We start from the raw sequence: 22,601 nt of genomic DNA on the forward strand, positions 1-22,601 counted from the left end.
TGAGCAAAATCACCTGTTTTATGATCATTTTAGCCATTATGCTAGAGAAATTGTTCAAATACTAGCTGTAAAGTGGCATTGGTGAAGTAGCTCATGGTTTCTGCTGTTCTGACCAGCTGCAGATGTGTATGAACGGTGGAGGAAAGTAGTTCCTCATACGAAAGGATTTTTGAGACTCTCCGTGTTTGATTTTCTTTTTTATATACACGATTCTGCAGTCGAACTGTTGTATAAATGCACTCATAAATCACATTTGCCAATCCATGCCTCCCACCAGTGCCGATATACAGTCATATCGCACTGCAACTCGTGTGATATTGCTCATATATATATATATATATATATATATATATATATATATATATATATATATATATATATATATATATATATATATATATATATATATATATATATTTCCCAAACATGTTGTCATTTTAGCTGAATTATTTTTAGCTGAAAATGGTGTAAACGTCAACTAGGAAAAAACAGATGCTCTTATCTACAAAGACAGCTCAAAATGGCAGCAGTTTTAGCATCAGGATGATTTAATGTTGAGTTTGTCTCTTTTCCACTTTGATCTCTATAAAGGGTGCCTGTGTAGACAACAGATCGTTTCATCGCATGTTCTTGGAACTTGTTATCCTAAAGTGCCGAGACACCAGACATTCAGACGGCTTCAGAATGTTTGCTGAAATTGCAGCCCTTTTATCCTATTTGCTGTGTGAAGGTCCGAGTAAAAACACCGCACTTTGATCCAGATTCCAAGCAATGTGAACAGCTCTCTTATTCGTGAAAATGATGGATTCTTGGTTTGTTGTCATGGAGAACAGGATTAAAATGCAATTTCATTCTTGTGATCCTCTTAAGTTTTAATTAAGGATTTTTTGCTTTCATGCTTCACGTTTGAACAGTCATAATGTAAATTTAGTCTGTTCATCATGTGACTGTGAAGGCAAGACCTTGTTGACAACAACTTCCGCGAGACCTTAGAAATGTTGTCAAGACATGTTGTTAGAATTAATTAATATCCCACAGGGGCGTCTGTTGTTTATAATAAAACAAAATCAGCCAAAACAAAAAAATCAAATGAGCTGGTATTTTACACTCTCTTTCCTTCAAATAATGTAGTTTAGATGTTTAAAAAAGTATGAGAGACTGAGAATAAGAATATATAGACATACTGTACTTATCGCTCATCCATATGAACATTTGTAAGGAGTTCAATAGCAGCACTCCTGTCACATTAACAAGTCTTTCATTGTAATGTGATGGCTGCGCTATAAATTCCTGAGTACTTGAGTGGTAAAAGAAACCCTTTTCTTAACTTAAAAAAAAAAATGAAGCTAGTTCTTATTCGAGAGCATTAAAGGTGCACCAATGCGTGAGAGAGGCTGTAATTCAGAGTCTGGCAAGTCATCGATTAAAGCATCTTTTCAGCATAATTAGACCCTGATTAGTTTTGAACTCGTTCTCTCCGTCTGTTCTAGAGTCTCAGCTCTGTCCTCGGAGGAGGTTACGTGTGTCTTGAGCTGTTTAATTCAAACGCTCCTCAGGTCTTCTATGGCAGCGTTTACAAAAACTCAGCGTGACGTATGGAGTCTCATTTTCAAAATGGGTGAAGCCGTCATGGTGACACAGGCCATTAAGCATGCTATTATAGGTGACGTGTCAGGGTTCTCCAGATTTCAGATTTCAATGCCTTGTAATCTAGTGCTGTTTTTCCAGGTTACTTTAATATTAGATAGCCAGACACATCTTCTTTGTGCTGAAATTGTAATAAATCCCAGTAATAGGTCTTTTCATTTTTTTCACAGAATTTGAACGATACTTCTTGAGTGCACTGTTCTTTCAAACTGCTCTTAGAGATAAACAAGACGTGTTACTTATCAGAGTATAGCATTTGGAACATGTCTATTTATATTATTTCTCTCAGGGTTCTTCACATGTGTTTAAAATGTATCTGAGGCTCACTAAAAGTTTTTGCCAGATTACTGTTATGTGTGCACTCCACTCTCCACATACACATAAACCAAACAACAGGGATAACCAAAAGTGTACATTTACTAACAAACACTTACAATTGGAAATGTAAAAACTCAATGCTTATACATTGACAATTCAAGACCAGTGTATTAACCATACTATACTTAAGCTGCGGTCACTCTGGACTTTTCTCCCCATAGACTTCCATTCATGTTAAATGGAGTCTAAAATGTTTTGAAATTCTCTAATTTTAGAGTAAATATCTGGCCAAATGCATTCTTATAGGCACAAAAGATCACATCTACTAACTTACACTTACTTAACATGATGTGTGATTATGGGACACATGTGAAAAAGACTGTTCAAAGCAGATATCTTGTTGCATTATACAGACTACACTTAAAGTCATAATTACCATCTACATCCTTTTTTTTTTGATTGCTTGTCTGTTCTCTTTTAAGCCGGTAACATTAGTTTGTTTATTTAAAAGTACATGTGCATCACGTTGACTGCTCTAATTTGTTATTCAGAGTGTGACGAAATAAAAGGGAAGGGTCAAAAACAAGAAGGGCTCAACCCTATGCCCTAATCTCTTCAAAGCTGTCACTCCTGAAGGTTAACCCTTTGAAGGGATTAGGGCATAGGAATTGTATGCAGCAATATACTAATCAGCATCCCTGTGCTATGAATCATGGGAGCCCGAAGTGCTTATCAGTTGTACCCCTCAAAATCCTTCTTTCCGAACGGCCCTTCGAATTTGCCAGTTTTAAGCACTTCAGAATGACACTTTTAATAGGATTGTTTGCACACAGAAGTGACCTTTGGAGGGTGATATATCCAATTTGGAATGCACCAATAGTCGCAAGAAGCATATTTCAATGTATGTTACTACCAAAATGGAAATGGTAATTTGTCTCAGCTATGGGTAGTTTTTAAACGATTAGTTAATTTTGAACAAATCTTTTGTACGACTCCAGAACGATGAGTCCTCCCAGTAAGTGATTCATTTATTTGCGACAGAAGCCAATGCATTTAGAGCTGGAAAAAGATTTCATCCGTTCATTTCTCGATTGCTCAGTTTAGAGCTTTTCGTTCAACACATGAAAGACAGAAGCCAATCATATGCATTTAGAGCCGGAAAAAGATTTGGTCCGTTCATTTCTTGATTCCTCAGTTTGAGTCATTCATTCATCACGTAAACGACAGAAGCCAATCATATGCGTTTAGAGCCGGAAAAAGATTTGATCTGTTCATTTCTCAAATTCTCAGTTTAAGTCCTTTGTTCATTAATTGAAAGACAGAAGCCAATCATATGCATTTAGAGCTAGAAAAAGTTCTCGGTTTAGAGTCATCTCTCTGTACATGCTGTCACGTTATAAACGAATGACTCAGAAACCATAAGACATAAAAGGTGAACTAATCATAACTCCTTCAGGCTCAGAATGTGTGTATTGGTTAAACGTATGTGGGACTGTCATTGTGACGTAAACGAACCACTCAAATTTGAAGACCCGTCAGAAGAGGTGAGCTGATATAATCATAGACAAAAGACCAGGTAAACAATAAATGATTATTTTCTCTTTTTGACAGCATTCTAGTTATGACTTGTTTGTAGTGTGATAACGTTTGGGCTAGTTGTAGATAAGTTTGGAAGCAACTCGAATCATTTAAATAATATTGTGCCAAAATGATTGAAATGACTCGAAAAAAGATTCTTTCAAATCAATGAACGACTCAAAGGTCTGAGTCAGTAAAATGATTCGTACTTCCCACCACTAGCCTCAGCTGACCACTTCACTCAAAAAAATGATATGTTGGCGTTAATTAACTTTTTTTTGTCCACTGGTTCCACGTAACCGAGTTAAGTTACCTTTAAGAAAGAATATTAATTTTAGTGAACTTAAGTTAGTTACATAAAGGTAATGTAATGTTTTTTAGTTCAATCAACGTAACATTTATAATTTAGCTTTAATCAATGTAGTTATTTAAGTTCAATTATTCTAAAATTGATATTGTTATGTTTAACCAAATAAAAAAACAGTTTCCGTTTCATTGAGTTTATTCAAAAGCATTTTTACAGTTTTACACATTTTCCAGCAATAAAATGATTATCAAAATCCAAATACTGTCTTAATCTGTATCTTCACTTATTACAATAAGTTAAAATATTAATACTAGTAGAAATAATAGTAATACAAGTATGAAGCAAATTGAAAACAATAAATGATTTAAAAAATATGCTTACAAAAACATCATAAAATACACTTTTCATAATAATACTTTTCATATATTACAAAAAACATTCAAAAATAATATTCTGCCTTCAAATGATATATCAAAAATATACATAGAAAAATTAAGTCTTCTTTTGTAAACTATACTGTAACCTTCTTTACACTGAAAAAGCAGATAACACTTCAGTTGTTCAAAGAAAGATTAACATTTTAAAGCAAAGTAACACGAAAAGCACTAAACCATAAATTAGACCAACCATCACAGAACATGCATTAGCTACACACATTCATCTCTCTGACACTTGCACCATTTATGCACATTTGCACCAGACACTTTCTTACAACCAGTCCCTATATCTAAAAAACAAAACATTGTGCATGAAGTCTGCTTCACACAGGTGTGTGGGCTTGACAAACCACATGTAGAAGCATTCTTAATTCTTAAAATTCTTTGTATAATTAGCACATCTTGGGTGTATTGCCTCTTTTTTCTTTCTGATTTGCTGAATGTGTCCTCAATTGTAAGTCACTTTAGATAAAAAAAAGTCTGCTAAATGTTAATGTAACCACTGTAGATTCATAAGGTGGTGTTGCACATCAAGGTTTGCGCTTCATCATGCCCAGCATCCTAAAAAAAAAGTCAGGTAAAAAAATAAAACATTTACCAACAGATCAAAGGTGAAAGGAGGAATTGGTTTAAGAAAATACAAAATGTTTAAAAAAAAATAAATAAATAGCTTACCATGTACTCCCTCACTTAGGGGCTTTGAGGATGCATTCACACCTTTTTTTCCACTGGTGATGTTCTAAATGACATGAAATGACAATTAGTAATTTACTAAATAATTATTAGTTAAAATTACTAGTAATTTTTACTGTACATCATTTTAATGTGTGTATAGGCATCTAAAGGCATAGTACCTGGATGATCCACAGTCTCCTCAGCCAGATATGGGACTTTAGAGGTTGAGCTGTAAACCTGTGAAGGAGAAAATAGATGTGAGTGAGCAAAGATTTAAAATAATAAAATATAATAATACAAATAGCAAACTACTAAGCTTAAAAATTTAAACGTGTTAGATGACCAAACAAATAAGCTTACATTATGTCATCATGCTAGATGTCATGCTATTTAAGTGTCACATATGCTTGTCAAGATTTTTTTTTAAGTTAACAGGCTTGAATACAATTAGATAATAAATAACAATGTGCCAACACCACATTTTAATTAATATTAGGTAAGTTATCAAAACTGGCATTCAAACTTGACAAACTGCTTGACACTCATTTAAAATAAAGACTATCAAATCAAATAAAAAATCAAATCACTTTTATTGTCACATTATCAGCAGCACGTGTGCTATGAGCTTAGACTATTCTAACATGACTATTCCTTACTACCAACGTTTGCAACTTTATTTTGGGGGAGTTAATATATACCAAGTATAAAATTTCACAGGAATGCAAAACAAACTATACATTTATCTGTCTATAATGTGGAAAAGACACAGGGAACATGGCAATTTCATAGCAATACTATACACAAACACAACATAGTATTACAAGAGAGTACATTTATGATTCAAATGTTGTCACAGCCTCAGTATAAATACATAAAAAGTAAAAAAAAATCTCACCTGTGTGTCCACATTGGGGAAAGCTTTGTGCACGTTCTCAATTTGTACTATAATCTTCATCTTTTGATTCCCATAATATGGCGCCGAGCTGAGAGTGATCGTTGTGGTTTGAATCTTCTTACTTCCTGTGTTGTTTTGAAACTGCGCATGTGCAGATATTACTCCACCTATTGACCAAAATGCAGTACTGCAGAAGCAACACAACTCCCTTTCATTCATGTTACATAAGCGAGCTGTTTAAATGTGAAAACTTACTTTTTCTCATTTTTTCCAACACAACACTTTTATTTTTAATACACAAACATAAGCAAATTGTTTAATTTAAACATAGTTACATTCTTTGGACCAACTAAAGCCATAATTCATTTTTTTGAGTGTTGTTAATACTAAGTCTAAACAGGGCATTAGATGTTAAATACTTAAGGTAATATTTCAATATTTCATCAGTACATTAGCATATTTGTGGTTCTGTGATGTTGGTAAATAAAAATATGTCTTTTTAGTAAATGTTTTATTTTGATTGTTTAGTTTTTTATATTTACATTTAGACATTTACATTTAGTCGTTTAGCAGACGCTTTTATCCAAAGCGACTTACAAATGAGGACAAGGAAGCAATTTACACAATTATAAGAGCAACAATGAATAAGTGCTATAGGCAAGTTTCAGGGCTGTACAGTCTAAGAAGGAAAGTATTAGTAGTATTTTAGTAATTTATTAATTTATTTTTATTTATTTATTTTTATTTTTTGGGAGTACATTTAGTGGTATATCCAGAGAGGCAATTGCAGATTAGGAAGTGAAGTGGAGACTAAATAGTTGAGTTTTTAGTTTTGTTCTTGAAAACAGTGAGTGACTCTGCCGTTCTGATGCAGTTAGGGAGTTCATTCCACCAACTGGGCAGATTGAACGTGAGCGTTCGCGAAAGTGATTTCTTCCCTCTTTGGGATGAAGGACTGGACAACTTGGCTAAAAGATGAAATTGCAATATTTTTTTTCATATATAGCTATTTTTAACAATTGTACAACATAAATTTGATAAAAACAACAGAACAATATTAAACCACAGCCATTTAACTGATTATTTAACATTTAGCAAATATCTTTAACTGTGATGAATTTCTTTAGCGTTGATTTAATGATTATACTTTATTAGCTTTTCACAAACTCACAATCCCCTTTGCAGTTTATTTATGAAGCCCCAAGGGTTCACCATTTGAGGAAAACCTGATTTAAATCTGTTGCTTTTAAAGTGTTTAGTTGTCTTTTCTTTAAAAGATAAGTATAAGCGACTAGTTGACTAATTAAAGTAAATCTGTTGGAATTCACTGATACTCACAAGAAGCATGTTTCAATGCATGCTACTACTAAATGGAAATGGTAATTTGTCTTCGCTAACCAGTTGTTAATACTAAGTGAAAACATGGATTAGATGTTAAATATTTAAGGTCATATTTCAGTTTTTCATCAGCACATTAGCATATTCGTAATTCTGTGATGTTGGTAAATGAACAAAATATATTTATCATAAATGTTTTATTATAGTTGTTTAGTTTTTTATTTATATGCAGGACTGCACAACTTGGCAAAAAGATTCAGTCGCAATCATTCTTGCATATACTGTATAATTATTTTTACAGTTATAAAACATATATTTGATAAAAACAACAGAACATATTAAATCACAGCTTTTTAACTGATTATTAGACATTCAGCATATCTTTCTTTCTGTGATTCATTGTTCAGCCTTGATTTAATGATTAGACTTCATCAGTTTTTCACCAACTCACAATCCCCTTATAAGTTCTGTTATGAACCCCCAAGGGTTCACCATCTGGGAAAAGCCTGATTTAGGCTTCAAAAGATGTTTAAACATGTCTGATGTGAATAGCGAAATTAGAGTACAGCTATCAGAGATGACATAAAGTGTCCTAGGTAATGTTATTACATTAAACCCATGTCGTATGTTGTTTTAAACTGAGCTGAATCTGTTTGGATGGGTCGATCGCACATCTGAAATAATCCGACTTCTTTGAAGATCTTACAGGTTGTCGCCGAATTGAATATGAATATTCAATCTGACGGTGTGCATTACACCAAACAGTGGCTTTCAGGTCGTGTCTTTCATGCTAACAAAAACCCATGAGTTCTTACTCCCTAAGAATGAATTTCCAAGGGTACCTACTTTATGCCTCTTCATTTCCCTATTGCTCTCAGCTGTTTCGTCATGCTTTTGAAGGGGAGTCGATCATTATGTGTTTAGTCTTGCTTCGTGTCCTCAGAAAAGTTAATGCTTGTTGTTCAAGGCAATCTGGGCTTCTTCTATTCACGGTGGTGATAATTAAAAAAAGCATATAGTGCAAATGAGTGTAATTTTCATGGCTGATGGAGGCTAACAGCAGGGAATGAGCAACAACTCAATAGTATTTCCTTAGATTTTTAGGGTTTTTTCTCTGTCTCAGTTTAGTGTTGTATTTTGCCATTTGATATTATGACAAAATGAATGATATTCCCTTTGAAGAAAGTAGATAACTGTCACTTTTGGCTTATAGGGCTAAAATAGCTGCTATTACAGTGATACAGGAAAACAAAGTGGAAATTATTGTTGCTCAGAGGTTGCCCTTTTGTAACTCAGGGAAGAAACGGGTATTTTTGCCTCAGATGATTCTCAGAAAGCCCTTTAGGAAATCAAAATAGACACAAGTGAGACATTGTTGACATAGTGGGAGTAGAGCTGTGCAATTAATGTGGATAGCATAGATCAGATAATTTGTTCCTGGTAGAATTTAATGAAAAAATGTTGAGGTTATATTAAATTTCTCACTTTTGATGACAGTCATGCCTTGGTATCTTGGTAAATTATTGAGTGTAGAAGAGACACATCTGAAAATAATGAGAGAAAAGTCTTCAGTTGCTTGCCAGCTGAATCACTGCTGTATAAGCGAAATTATTATCCCATATAAATAATTCTATTTTTATTTTCTTTATTTTAGAAGTGTTATGATGTCTTGTTGCTATAGTATTAAACATATAAAGAAAAACATTTCATTGTGCTGTTTGAAGTTATTAAAAATAGCATACAGTGGTTAAAAATTATTATTTTTTTAAACATTTATATTCAACATAGTCATTCACTGGTCACCAAACCTTGCTAGTACCAAATTCCACACAGGCTCATTCTGAAAACGTATTGCTATATACATTTCTGGAGAGCACCAAATACGTCCTAGGAGCTACGTTTTCTTTTTTGCAGTTTTCCACCAGAGGCCGCTCTGTATGCTTTTTCAGATTTCAAATTTCTCTTGCGAGTGCCATTCACGCCTGCTGTTCTTGCGTAAATTCACCAAAGGCCGCTGTCAGACTGACTGTTGAACACCTGAATGACTGATTGATCGACTGACCCACCCTCCTCCTTCCCTATAACCCAGGGGTTCCCAAACTTCTCAGCCCGCGACCCCCAAAATGACAATGCCAGTGACTCGTGACCCCCAATATTCTCTGAGGTGGTGGTTAAAAATACAGAAACCTTGTATGCAATGACGCACACACACACCAATAGACCCAAGTCTATTCTTTGTTTTTTTTTTTTATGTATGTCAGTGCTGTAAATGGGCTAGAAAGTTTAACCTGGTGTTATAAAATCAATCTGCTGCATCTGACAGTATTGCTGTGTCTTTAGTATAACGTAATTACCCGAGAAGTCGCAATCCAATAGAACTAGTAACTATAAGCTACTATAGTAACTATATAGTTTATAGTAACTATAAACGACTATTTTTTTCTCTTTAGTAGGTTATTGATAAAATACAGTAAGTCTTAAGGTTTAATAAAAATTATTACATTTTTGAAAATCACCAGGCGACCCCCCTTCATTGTCCCGCGACCCCTCGGGGGGTCCCGACCCCCACTTTGAGAACCTCTGCTATAACCTCTGCTATGTTTTCAAGCATCGATTGACACCCACTTCCCTAAATCCAGCAACAGTTTTAAAAAGCAACTCAAAGGAAGAAGAGTCCTCGCCTGATTTTTACCACATTTTTCACCCTGTTATTTACATGTTTATTTTATTTTTTGGCTTCTGTTTTTGTCTTACCTACTTTCTAAAACCGTTCTTCACCAGACTTGAAGCCTGTCATCGTGGTCAACTCTTCTCTGCATCTCAAATCCGCTGATGTCAATGGCGAGCTTCTGGATAAACTGTTAATAGTCATTTTAAAAATCATTTTAAAGACGAAAGCCATACATACTTCTGGCTACATAATTCACGATCTCCAGAAATAAATATAGGGCTACATTTTCAGAATGAGCCTATATGTTGATCACGTTGGACCCTTTTTTGTCTTGCTTATTTCTTCATGCCATTGATTTATCAAGGTACTGGATACATTCCTTTGAGATTTTCAGCCAGGCTCATTGGAAATACTGTACGTGCCTCTGCCTACATTTTTGTGAAACATAAAATATGTTGCTCCGGTAACATTTCATTGCACAATTCAGATCACAGTTCACTATCGGGCAATGTCTACATTTTGGTGAATCGAAATACATTATTTAGAGTGTATTTTGTCATATGTTTCACATACACCTTTTTCTTTCTTTTATACAAGCCGGGACTTCTTATACAGATCACCTTGACCAGCCAACCACTGACCCAAACCCTTCCAAAAAATCCAACTAATAGTCTTTTCAAAAGCTAACAACTTGATTACTTTGATTTGACATTTCTTTTATATCTTTTGTGGAACCATGCTTTACAGCAGTGGTCCCCAACCACCGGGCCGCGGACCGGTACCGGTCCGTGGAACAAACGTGGCCACATAAGAAATCACAGGCTGCGTCCGAAACCGCCTACTACTCAGTAGGTACTGCATTTCAATTTAAACTTACTACTCGGCCGTTAGAAAAGTACGTTCTATACAGTATGAATGTGAAAAGTATGAATGGAATTCGGACGTACTACATCCGCCATTTTGTCATGGTCACGTGACCTACCTGCGTCAGTTGCGTCACTTTACTTCCATTCATGAATTCGCTCGCGGGGCATCATGGGATAGCGCAGCATGCATGGGATGCGCACTCCGGAATCTCGCCGGAAGTAGTAAGTCATCCGGGTACTTCTCGCATACTGATTTTCGAATTCTATGAATTCGGACATACTACTCGGCTCGCATACTGATTTTGGCATATTTTATAGTATGGAAGTATGCGGTTTCGGACACAGCCATAAATTATTTCTGTAGAAAATATTCCCTCCGCGACTTGGTATCTTCCACTCACCCCCCGCCATCTCACGTGAAATGGATTATGCCAAAATCCACCACAGAGCGGGAAGAATGATTGCTAGAATAGAGCTCATTGGTGGTTGTTGATAGTTTAAAGTTATAAAACAGGTATTATAGAGTCCAAATCAGCAGAGCATTTAAGGATTGTGCATATATGTGTGCGTGCATCGCTAAGTAAGAACCCGGAACCATTGCAATATTTATCTATATGGAGTTTCACATAATCATACTCATTAGAGCTGTAACATGCCAATGCATACATTTTATTCGTCTATACGGTTGTATTATTGTTAATATGTTCGTCAGTTGAGATGTTTGGCACAGATGTTATGTATTTGATGCATATAAACCTTGATTGAAACATAATCTGACCGCGAGCGCACTGAGTTGTTCATGATTAACCTGGATGCACGAGCGCAGCAGCTGTATTCACGTGAAGACCCCTCCCCTCACGTCGGTCCGTTGTAAAATTGACAAACGTTGACCCGTCCGCGGTGATAAAAAGGTTTGGGACCACTGCTTTACAGGACTCAAACCTGAGCTATTACAACACTCTACAAAGTGAGCTACTGAGCAAAATGACCATACCAGAAAAGTTGTCCATATGGAGATTAATAGATGAGATGAAATAAGAAAAGATTTGTAGAAAAATGTATTCGATTACAAACCGTAGACACAGTTAAATTGCTTTGTGGGATTTATTTGCCTCTGTGGAAAGAGCTGCATGCAAATAATCCTGACAATATGTCCCTAAATATCATTAGTGTAAAAAGGAGCATAATAATGTGCCGTTGTGTTATTTTTACCTAGAAACTCCAGTCAACCTTTGTTGGAGATTTTAGTACAAATTGACGTTATGGCATTGTACAGTTGGTGCACATTTGAGGCACATCATTGATGCTAATCTCACATTCCATGTCATCCCATAAAGTGCCTCATTAGACTGAGTTATGGTGACTCTGGAGGCCATTTGAGCCACTTGATACTACAGTATATCAAAAATTGAGATAATCTAAACTTTGTCAGAAGGTACATTAACCTGTGGAAAGTAGCTGTCGCCAGATGAATAAACCATTGATATGCTCAGCTTCAAAACCGTGGCATTTACATGATGCTCATTTGGTACTAACTGTGCTAAGAGAATACACCCCACAGTTTTACAACACCAACAACAGCAGCCTGATCCTCTAACACGAAGCATGGATGGATCCTTATGGTTGCTTTTGCGAAATTCTCACCTGTAGCCTCAGTTTGCTGTTGTTAGCTGAGAGAATTGGACTGAAATGCTCTTCTGCTGCTGTAGCTCATCTGTTTAAAGGTTGGATGTGTTGTATGCAACCCAGGCTCATTGCGGATACGTACCCAGATCTACATTTCTGGGGACAGCAAAAATATGTAATCGGAGGTACCTCTGCTCGCAGTTTTTGTTTTTGTATATCCACCAGAGGCCGCTGTGTATACGCTTTTTGAAGACATCAAATTTCTCTCAGCATCGTCTTCCCACACAAATTCGCCAGAGGGCGCAATATACACTTCAGCCGACCAAGCCAGCTTGCTGTCGACTGACTGACTCACCCACCCACCCCTTCCCTAAACCCAACTGATAGTGTTTTCAAAAGCAATCTAGAAAACAAAAAGCCGTCGCAGCAGTGTGATTTCACCACTTTTTCAGCCTGTTGTTTATTTATTTATTTTAGTTTTTTGCTTTTGTTTTACCTTTTTTCTGGAACTGTTCTTCGCCAGACTCAAACTCTCACAACGTGGTCAACTCCGCTTTACTTCCAATGTCCAGCAATGTACATGGCGAGCCACTGGGCAAAACTGGAAAAACAGTCCACCCGGAGGTAAGTATTCAGCTGTTATTGCCAAAAAGGAACATTTTAAAGACAAGATACTACCTCTGGCTACATGTCTTGCACTCTCCAGAAATGTAGACAGGGGATACGTGTATACAATGATACAATACAGGGGATACAATGAGTGTTTGTTGGTTGTATGTTGAACAAGTATGAAATATCTGTTGCCACAGTTTTTTTCTACTTCTTTTTCATACCATTTTCTTTTTGATGGTTGTGTGTGAAAATTCCAGTAGATCAGCAGTTTCTGAAATACTCAGATTAGCCTGACACCAACAGCTATACCACATTCAAAGCCACTTAAATCACTTTTTTCCATTTATTTGACAATAACTCCATGCCTCAATGCATTGAGCTGCTGCCATTTAATTGACTGATGTATTAGATATATTCGCATGAACAAGCATCTGAACAGTTGTACTAACAAACCTTTTTTTCTGCTGGTTCAGGCATTCATTATTCAGTTCTAGGTGCTGAACAGTATAGAAATACGCCTGCTTGCCAAAAACATCCTGTTTGTGTGGACACTTTTTTGGCTCCAGCACTCCACATCTTCATCATCTTTGAAGTAATGCTTTTCATTTTCTTAGTAACCCCAAAAGCAATAAAGTGTGGCACTGCAGGATGTCAGGCTACGTCCGGTTGAAAGCTTTTAGTCCTGCGTTGCACTGAAGCATTTGTGACTAACAAAGGATTTGACGGTCCGGTAGTGTTCAGGAAAGGATACAACTTCACAAGCTAAACCCATATGAAGAGCTTAAATATAAAATTGGTGGTAATCAAAAGCTTAAAGGAACACTCTACTTTTGGAAATAGGCTCATACCATTTATGAATCTATTCAGCCAATCTCCAGGCCTGGTGCGAGCACTTTTAACTTAGCTCAAACAACAGACATAATGAAATGTTTACATTTTTATGCTGATTTAGCTAGAAACTTCACCACCTGACCTAAGTCTTGTCGTTGATGCCAGCTGTAAGAGCAACAAATAATAACTTGACATTTAGTTGATCATTTGGAAACGTGTCAAAAGGTAGATTTTTCCAGATGTATTATCTGTTGAGCTGCATCCTGCATATAATAATACTGCAGAAGACCTACTGGAACCCGCATAGACCCAAGATTCTTACAGAAATCAGTTAAGTTTGGTGAAAGTAAAATCATGGTTTAGGTTTACGTTCAGTATGGGGATGTGAGAAAGGTCTGCAGAGTGGATGGCAACATCAACAGCCTGAGGTATCAAGACATTTGTGCTGCACATTACATTACAAACCACAGGAGAGGGCAAATTCTCCAGCAGGATAGTGCTCCTTCTCATACTTCAGCCTTCACATGAAAGTTCCTGAAAGCAAATATTGGCCAGCCCAGTCACCAGTTATGAACATTATTGAGCATGTCTGGAGTAAGATGAAGGAGGAGGCATTGAAGATGAATCCAAATAATCTTGAACTCTGGGAGTCCTGCAAGAACGCTTTCTTTGCCATTCCAGATGACTTTATTTAAGTTATTTGAGTCATTGCAGAGATGTGGATGCAGTCCTCTAAGCTCATGGGAGTCATACACAATATTAATTCATTTTCCACTGCATCATGACTTCAAATTCTATACTGTACATTATTTCTGTTAAGTGACAAGACTTTTGTCTAAGCAAGGCCGGACCTTACTGTCCTAATTAAATAATTAGAAATAAAGGCATGCTCATATTTTATTTTAGTAAAATAAGTGTAATCTGAAGGCCTTCGCCTTTCATATAAGCCACCTCTGATACCAAATGATTAACTAGAAGTCAAGTTATTATTTGTTATTCCTAAAACTTGGATAGGCGACAAGATTTTTGTCAGGTAGTGCATACTTTCATTCTGGCATATTGATCGAGGAACTTTTCTGCCATACCATGGCTTCGGCAGGTGCAATGTTATTACGTAGCAGTGTTACCTAACTAGAGACTCTTTTCAATCGCTATCGGCTGGTATGGAGGCATATGGAAGTATTTTTTATTATTTTGACATAATGAGAGTATAGTTTTTAGGAAGATTGACTGAATGGATTAAAGATGGCAAAACTTATTTTACAACTCTAGGTGATTTGTAAAATGTGGTTATTTCCAAAAAAAGTGGGTTTCTTTAATGTCAGAGTAATATTTAGGTTTTAGCAGTGTAAAAATTTCTTTGTTTGATTTTGTATGTCCAATTTAATTGCTGCTTAATTGGATTGTCAGAATCGATGCACAAGCACTGAACCTTTTAAAAAGATTCTCTCAGTGTGTTTAAGGCCAACGGAAATTCTTGAGCCGTCTCCACCACTGCTCAGTAAAACAGCAGCTGTAGCAAACTGTGAAGGATTCAGCCGCTATTCTTATCTTGCAGCACAGTGGCCTTCATTCCAAAAGGTTCCTCAGTGACACACAATGCCAGTCTGCATTCAGAGACTTCTTCCGAGTTTTCCGCGTGTGCATCCATTGAAAAAAAGAAGAAGAGAAAAATGTCCAGTGAAATTAATTGAATTCAGGACATTTTTTACACACAATTGCTTTGTCTTCCTTTATGTACTTGGTCTTGTAATGAATTTGGTTGTAGATTTAGTGAGACTCAAACTAATCTTAGCTTATCTCTGACATAATGTTGATATCTTACTACTTTTATTGGGTAACACCAATTTCAGCATAGGCTACGAAATGAATTATTCACCATATATTTACATTGAATAAAGTACTCAAATACATTTCAAAGGAGGATGATATTTGTTTAAAAAATGGAATTGCATTTATATTGCATTGTGTCTCAGTCTAGATCTCAGTGAATGTACATCAGATAAATATCTATGTACTTCCAATGCAACTAAGTTCTTATTATATCGTAGTTTTGTGTATTTTGTTCTAATAAGTTTATTTAGACTCATATTGCTGCTTATTTAATCTACTTATTTTAAATGAGTTGAAACATCACAGGGGTGACACTGTGGCTCTGTTGCCTCACAGCAAGAAGGTTGCTAGTTAGAGTCCCAGCTGGGTCAGTTGGCATTTCTGTGTGGAGTAAGCCGAAAAAAAATACATGAATGAATGAATAAATTGGCCTTAGTGTATGTGTGTGAATGAGTCTATATGGATGTTTCCTAGTACTGGGTTTGCAGCTGGATAAGTTGGCAGTTCATTCCGCTGTGGTGAGCCCTGATGAATAAAGAGACTAAGCCAAAGAAAAATGAAGGAATGAATAAATGAATGAATAGACACAATTCTTAAGATTTTTATGGGCACAACTTAAAGTCAACTTAAATTTGTAAAAACGATGACGTTAACTTGATTTGTGTTAGGACAACATAATAGAATTATCTGGAGATTTTTTAACAGTGTATTTCCTCACCCTCAGACTGACTGTTACATGTTGTGTGTGAAGTTTTTGTATTAAATACAACACTTCATTCAACATTTAGTGTAATTGAAAAATATTTAACAACCATATGTTAAAAAATAAACATTCATTCATTCATTAATTTTAGCTTAGTCCCTTTATTAATCTGGCGTCGCCACAGCGGAATGAACCGCCAGGTTAGCCAGCATATTTTTTTACAGAGCGGATTCCCTTCCAGCTGCAACCCACAACTGGGAAACACCCACACACACTCATTCACACACATACACTACTGACAATTTAGCCTACCAAATTCACCTATAGTGAATGTCTTTGGACTTATAGGGGAAACCCAGAGGAAACCCACGCGAACAGAGAGGGAACATGCAAACCCCTTAGAAATGCCAACTGACCCAGCCTAGACTCAAACTAGCATCCTTCTTGCAGGCAATAGTGCTACTCACTGCACCACCCAATAATCAAACAAATAAATGAAAATATATATATTTATATATATTATCATAATAAAAGGTGGTTCATTCTGCTGTGGTGAGGTCTATTAAAGCAGAGAATGAGCTGAAGAAAATCAGTGAGTAACTTAATAATATATGATAACTTAATAATATTGTAATAATTGATGTATATGGGCAACTGGAGCTAATATAACCTAGCTAAATTGTTTAATCAATCTAAAATGGCTAGCAGGGTGCTAGCATTTATAGTGCATAACTTTGTTTCCTTGCATGTTAGCAAGACGTACACTCATGTCCCATACAGCACACAACTCAGGCACAATCACTATTCTACCCCTTAGCCCTTCCCCTTACCCCTACCCCTCGTTTTACGCATACGTGCCAAGGGGTAGGGGTGTCCCTATTCTCTTTAGCTTGCAGGCGTAGGGCTAAGGGGAAGGAGTAAATAGCCCTTCAAACGAATATTTTTCAGGACCAAACTTGAAACCAAGGGGTAAGAAAATTTCCCAGAATTCACCTGCCACAACGGCAGTATTGCTGAACCCGGAAGTAAGGAGGTCCACAAATTAGCATTTTTTGTCATTATTACGAATTTTTACGACAAACACATGATGTGTGCAGGTGCTGAAGTGCTGTCCTAATTCTTAGGGGTAAATTTTGAAGCCCTTCCCCTTCACCCTTGGTTTTATGGGCCAAGAGGAAGGGGTAGGGGTACAAAAATAGAATTGGGATTGGGCCTAAGTGTCTCTGTTAACAGCGATCTGGCAGAATTAAAAGTTAAGAGGCAGAACGAGAGGGGTCTGGCTGCAGACCTGGTGCAGTGCAATCTGGGCTGCATCCAATGCTTTTTAATGGGCTCACCTAACCCCACCCCTAACCCTACCCGTTACAGTGACGTCACTAGCTCCAGTTAAGTGCAATGTGTCTGACATTGCATCGCTTAGTGATACAGTCTCAGCTTGGATCATAAAGGCTGCATCCAGATACTATTGGGCAGGACTGTCAGTTTAATGTTTTATTCTGAGCTCAGAATATGAACAACACTTAACAGGACCATACGCTTCCTTTACACATCACTCCTGTTGATGGTAAATATATAAACCAATTAAAATATTGGGCTTAAAACCCAGAAGCCAACTTAAACCTGAACACATATTGAGTTTATAATGAAACAACCCATGTATTTAACTAGTATAACACATAAAATAACTCTTAACCCATCTCTCATGATGCACCTGGCTATAGTGCTGAGGGGCCAGGTCATTACAATATAAGACTACATACTAATAATCTTTAATAAATGCTTAAAAAAATAATAAATAGAGGGCTTCAGGGTGGCGCAGTGAGTGGCATGATGGCCCCACAGCAAGAAGGTCGCTGGTTCAAGCCTCGGCTGGGTCAGCTGGCATTTCTGTCTGGAGTTTGCATGTTCTCCCCGTGTTGGCGTGGGTTTTCTCTGGGTGCTTCGGTTTTCCCCACAGTCCAAAGACATGAGATACAGGTGAATTGGGTGGGCTAAAATGGCCCTAGTGGATGTGTTTATTAGTTCGCATTGATTTTTCCCAGTGATGGGTTGCAGCTGGAAAGATATCCACTGCGTGATATGTGTTGGATAAGTTGGCGGTTCATTCCGCTGTGGCGACCCCTGATGAATAAGGGACTAAGCTGAAAGAAAATGAATAAATAAATGAATATTTTCTATAATAAAAAAACTTTTTAATGAAATAAAATAATTCATACATGAAGTTGTACATGAACTTTAATAAATTAGAACAAGGTAGGCACTATTTTTTTATTTTTTTGCTTTGTTCATCTGAAGATACAGTCAAACAAACAAGCAAGCAAATTTCTGTAACTGCCAATTATAAGCCACATGTGCTTTCTTCCTTGTTGAAAACAGCATTTTCTTTTAATCTGTTTTTGTCTTAACCCCAAGCTCCTTACCATCTGTGTCTTCCTCTTCTTGTGTTTCATCTCTCTTTCATTATCGTTTCTTGTTTACTTTCCTCTGCGTACAAATGTATTCTTTCCCTGGTAAATAAACCGCCTCCTTCAAGCAGCGCAGGGTGAGCCGTGTTCTCTTCATCATTCGTTTCGGCTGACACACACACACACACACACACACACACACACACACACACACACACACACACACACACACACACACACACACACACTTCAGTAATTAGACACATGCTCACTGATGTCTGTATTCCTGCAGCTCCTTTGTTCGGGGACTGACAGGTGCTCTGGCTCAGGTGGATGCAGGGTTGAGTTCCTCTGGATGGGTCGTTGCCCCCGGCTGAGGGGAGAACCGGCCAGACTTTAGGTTAAACTCGTTTCTGCCGGTCTGCATTTCAAACAGACATCGCTTCATACCGTTTCAGCTCGTCACCAATGAGTCATGCTCATTGTGAACGTAGCAGAGGGGGAAAAATAAATCCTCTCCATACAAGGTTGTTTAGTGTCTCTGTTCCTCTTATGGAATATCGTTTTACACAAAAGCAGAGCAGCAGAAGAGTTAAAGGATTAGATCATTCAGAAATGGAAACTTGATGTTAATATTCTCACCCCTGAGCAATAGAAAGATTTTGTTTTTATAAATAGGTTTAACATTTATGGAGATTTTCAAGTAAAACTGTGGTGATTCATAAAATCTAGTCAATGACTTTGGGACATCAAGAGCTAAAAATGTAACTAAAACATTTTATTTATGCTGAAGCATTTTTACTGTGTACATAAAATACAGTTTCGTTATTGTGTGACTCACAGTTGTTTTCCATTTATTTTTAGTCATGTTTTCAAACTTTTCAACATCTAACATTTCCATCATCAAGGTCCCATAATGCAAACAAAAACATAAACAGACCAAAAGAACAGATTATAGAAAACTGCTGATTTACACACACAACAGTTCTGTCTGGTTTTTGTATCTGGCTGATAGCCGTGTGCTATTCTGCAGATAACAGCACTCGTCCAGCCTCTTAACCCTTCTCACCCTTGTGTATTACTCCACCCACACTGACAAATATTGCAGCTGTTGGGCAGCACAATGTACTTTTGAGGCCTTTTTAGTCGAGGTTTTTTAGTTTTTTTTCAAAATCGCAACTATGCAGTTTATTTTTAAGGATAGTGCCTATTTTAAAATATTCATAATTTGTGAGAGACAGCACGTCGGCGGCCATTAGTCTGTCATTGATCAGACCAAAGACGGTTGACAGTGTCCATCAACAAGATAGAGACAGAGACCGCATAATAAGCCCTTAAGCCTTCTTTCCACTGCACATGACAAACAACAAGCAACAGACCGGAAGTCATTCATTTCCAAGGAGAGTAGTGCGGGAGCTGCGAGGAGTTCCGAGATTATCTCCGGATGCTGAAAATTCGGATCCGATTTAAGCTGCGGATCCGTTGAAATATTTCAACTCCTGTGATTAGACCGTATTAGACCGGCCGACCGGATGTGATTTATTCCAGTGTTGTCCAAGCAAGTTCGTGTGCATGCAATGAGAAATTGTTGTTTTTTGGTTATTGTTTTAAATCAGAAAAAGTCTCTATTTAAAAAAAAAAACTTTAATTTTTTTTTTTTTATGTTGTCTCCACATTCCCTTCAATATTTTTAGCGGTCTATGAGTTTCTAGTATTCATTCATTTATTCAACCATGATGTTGAATAAATGAATAAAGAGAATATAGGCTCTGCTTTTATTTCGGACACTGCAACATATATATATATATATATATATATATATATATATATATATATATATATATATATATATAGATATATATATATATATATAGATAAAGTCAGAATTATTAGCCCCCCCCCCCCCTGAGTTATTAGCCACAGTTTATTTTTCTCCCCGATTTCTGTTTAATAGAGAGATTTTTTCAACACATTTCTAAACATGAAAGTTTTAATAACTCATCTCTAATAACTTATTTATTTTATCTTTGCCATGATGACCGTCAATAATATTTTACTAGATATTTTGTAAGACACTTTTATACAGCTTAAAGTGACATTAAAAGTCTTAACTAGGTTAATTAAGTTAACTAGGCAGGTTAGGGTAAATAGGCAAGTAATTGCATAACGATGGTTTGTTCTGTAGATTATCAGAAAAAAACATATAGCTTAAAGGGGCTAACAATTTTGTACTTAAAAGGGTGTTTAAAAATGTAAAATTGCTTTTATTCTAGCTGAAATAAAACAAATAAGACTTTCTTTAGAAGAAAAAATATTAACAGACATACTGTAAAAATTTCCTGGCTCTGTTAAACATAATTTGGGAAATATTAAAAAAAACTGAAAATTCAAAGGGGACTGATAATTATGACTTCAACTGCCCACAGAAGACTCGTTTGTTACTGGGGTCTTTCAGAAGTCAGTCTCACACTCTCCACTGCTCCATGACCACCACAGCATTTGCTCAGGATACAGCCGGGTCCATGATTATGGAGACCTCGGAGAAATAAACTTACATGAGTGTAGATGCCATTCAAATTATAATGTCTTTTAGGTTGTTGTCATGACTTTTTAATCATATAAATTTAACAAAGTATATATAGTTTTTTGGCTCTTGTATTTCATAAATCACTTACAGATAATCGCAGTTTCTGCAAAAAAAATCTTTAATGTTCTTCTGTAGAAAAACAATCACTTACATCTTGGATAGCCTGAGGGTATTTAAATCATGTATCATTAGTAATTATAATAATGCTCAATTCTATTTCCAGTTGCCAAATCCTGCCAAATCTTTTGTGTGAGAGTGCTTCTCATTTTCAAAAGCTGCCTATCTAGGCTGCTCGTCATCAAGCTTAATCGAAGGACATCTTCATTTTAAAGGATTCTTTTCAAGACTACCTTCATTCTGAATCCTTCATTCAGCTCATTTTAAAGGATGCTTTAAGTGGATCCTTCAAGTCCTCCAATCACCCACTATCTTTTGCACACTGTGCTGGTCTAATTTCATTATGCAATGTTAGACAAAACTGATATTGAAATGAAGGCAGTATGTTATTGATTTCATAATGCTAAAATATGTCTGATGGAAATTGTTGTTATTATGTACAGCTTTAAAGTCATCATGAAATGGATGTCATCGTCCTTTTTTTCCCGTATATTCACTTGAAACATCCTGAAATTTGAAAATAATTTAGGGTGGGGCATGCTTTTCTTCTTTGGGTGGCAACTGGATCGTTGGAAAATGGGTGTTGCTGTAGCGCTGTAGTCTACAAACCCCAGAAGGTCTAAACTAAAAAGTATGTTGACCTTGTTAGAATGCAGTCCATTTGAGTAACACCAAAACAATACTGTGTGCAAAAACTATGGCAAGCTGTTTTGATTTATTCTTTCAGGATATGTATTCTTGACATCAACAATCTAATTCTTGATTGAAATTTTTGATATCAACAATTACATTTATGATATTAACAATTACCATTTTAATATCAATAATTGAATTTTCACTAGTTAAGTGTCACCAACTAATAAATGTAACAAGTTGACATATAATTGCAGATATCAAGAATGAACATTTTAACTAGTGAAACTGAATTGTTGATATCAAGGATTAACATGTTACTAGTGGAAATCCAATACCTGATATCAACAATTAGCATTCTGGATATTATCAATTAAGTTATTGATATCAACAATTTATGTCTTTGGACTGTTGGGGAAATCGAAGCACTTGGAAGAAACCCACATGCAATAACACAGGGAGAACATGCAAACTTCAGAAATGCCAACTGACCCAGACTTGAACCTGCAGCCTTCTGGCTGT

At 36.3% G+C, this 22,601-nt stretch overlaps 1 protein-coding gene and 1 long non-coding RNA gene across 2 annotated transcripts in view; one reads left to right on the forward strand and one right to left on the reverse strand.

Moving 5' to 3' along the window:
- Window positions 1-4,030: 4,030 nt before the first annotated feature.
- LOC137496331 (uncharacterized) lies at window positions 4,031-12,763 on the reverse strand. The gene is made up of 5 exons (XR_011016553.2): window positions 12,722-12,763; window positions 5,858-6,024; window positions 5,142-5,199; window positions 4,963-5,026; window positions 4,031-4,848 (listed from the first exon to the last, which is right to left on the reverse strand). It is a non-coding gene; the product is annotated as an uncharacterized lncRNA (long non-coding RNA).
- cacna1ea (calcium channel, voltage-dependent, R type, alpha 1E subunit a) overlaps window positions 11,176-22,601 on the forward strand; it is a 201,891-nt gene continuing 190,465 nt past the window's right edge. The window contains exons 1-2 of the mRNA XM_017357424.4: window positions 11,176-11,312; window positions 12,882-12,982. The gene's annotated coding sequence lies outside the window, so the exon portion shown is untranslated. The remainder of the gene's footprint in view (window positions 11,313-12,881; window positions 12,983-22,601) is intronic.

The sequence above is a fragment of the Danio rerio genome, chromosome 8, assembly GCF_049306965.1.
Source record: "Danio rerio strain Tuebingen ecotype United States chromosome 8, GRCz12tu, whole genome shotgun sequence".
Lineage (NCBI taxonomy): Eukaryota > Metazoa > Chordata > Actinopteri > Cypriniformes > Danionidae > Danio > Danio rerio.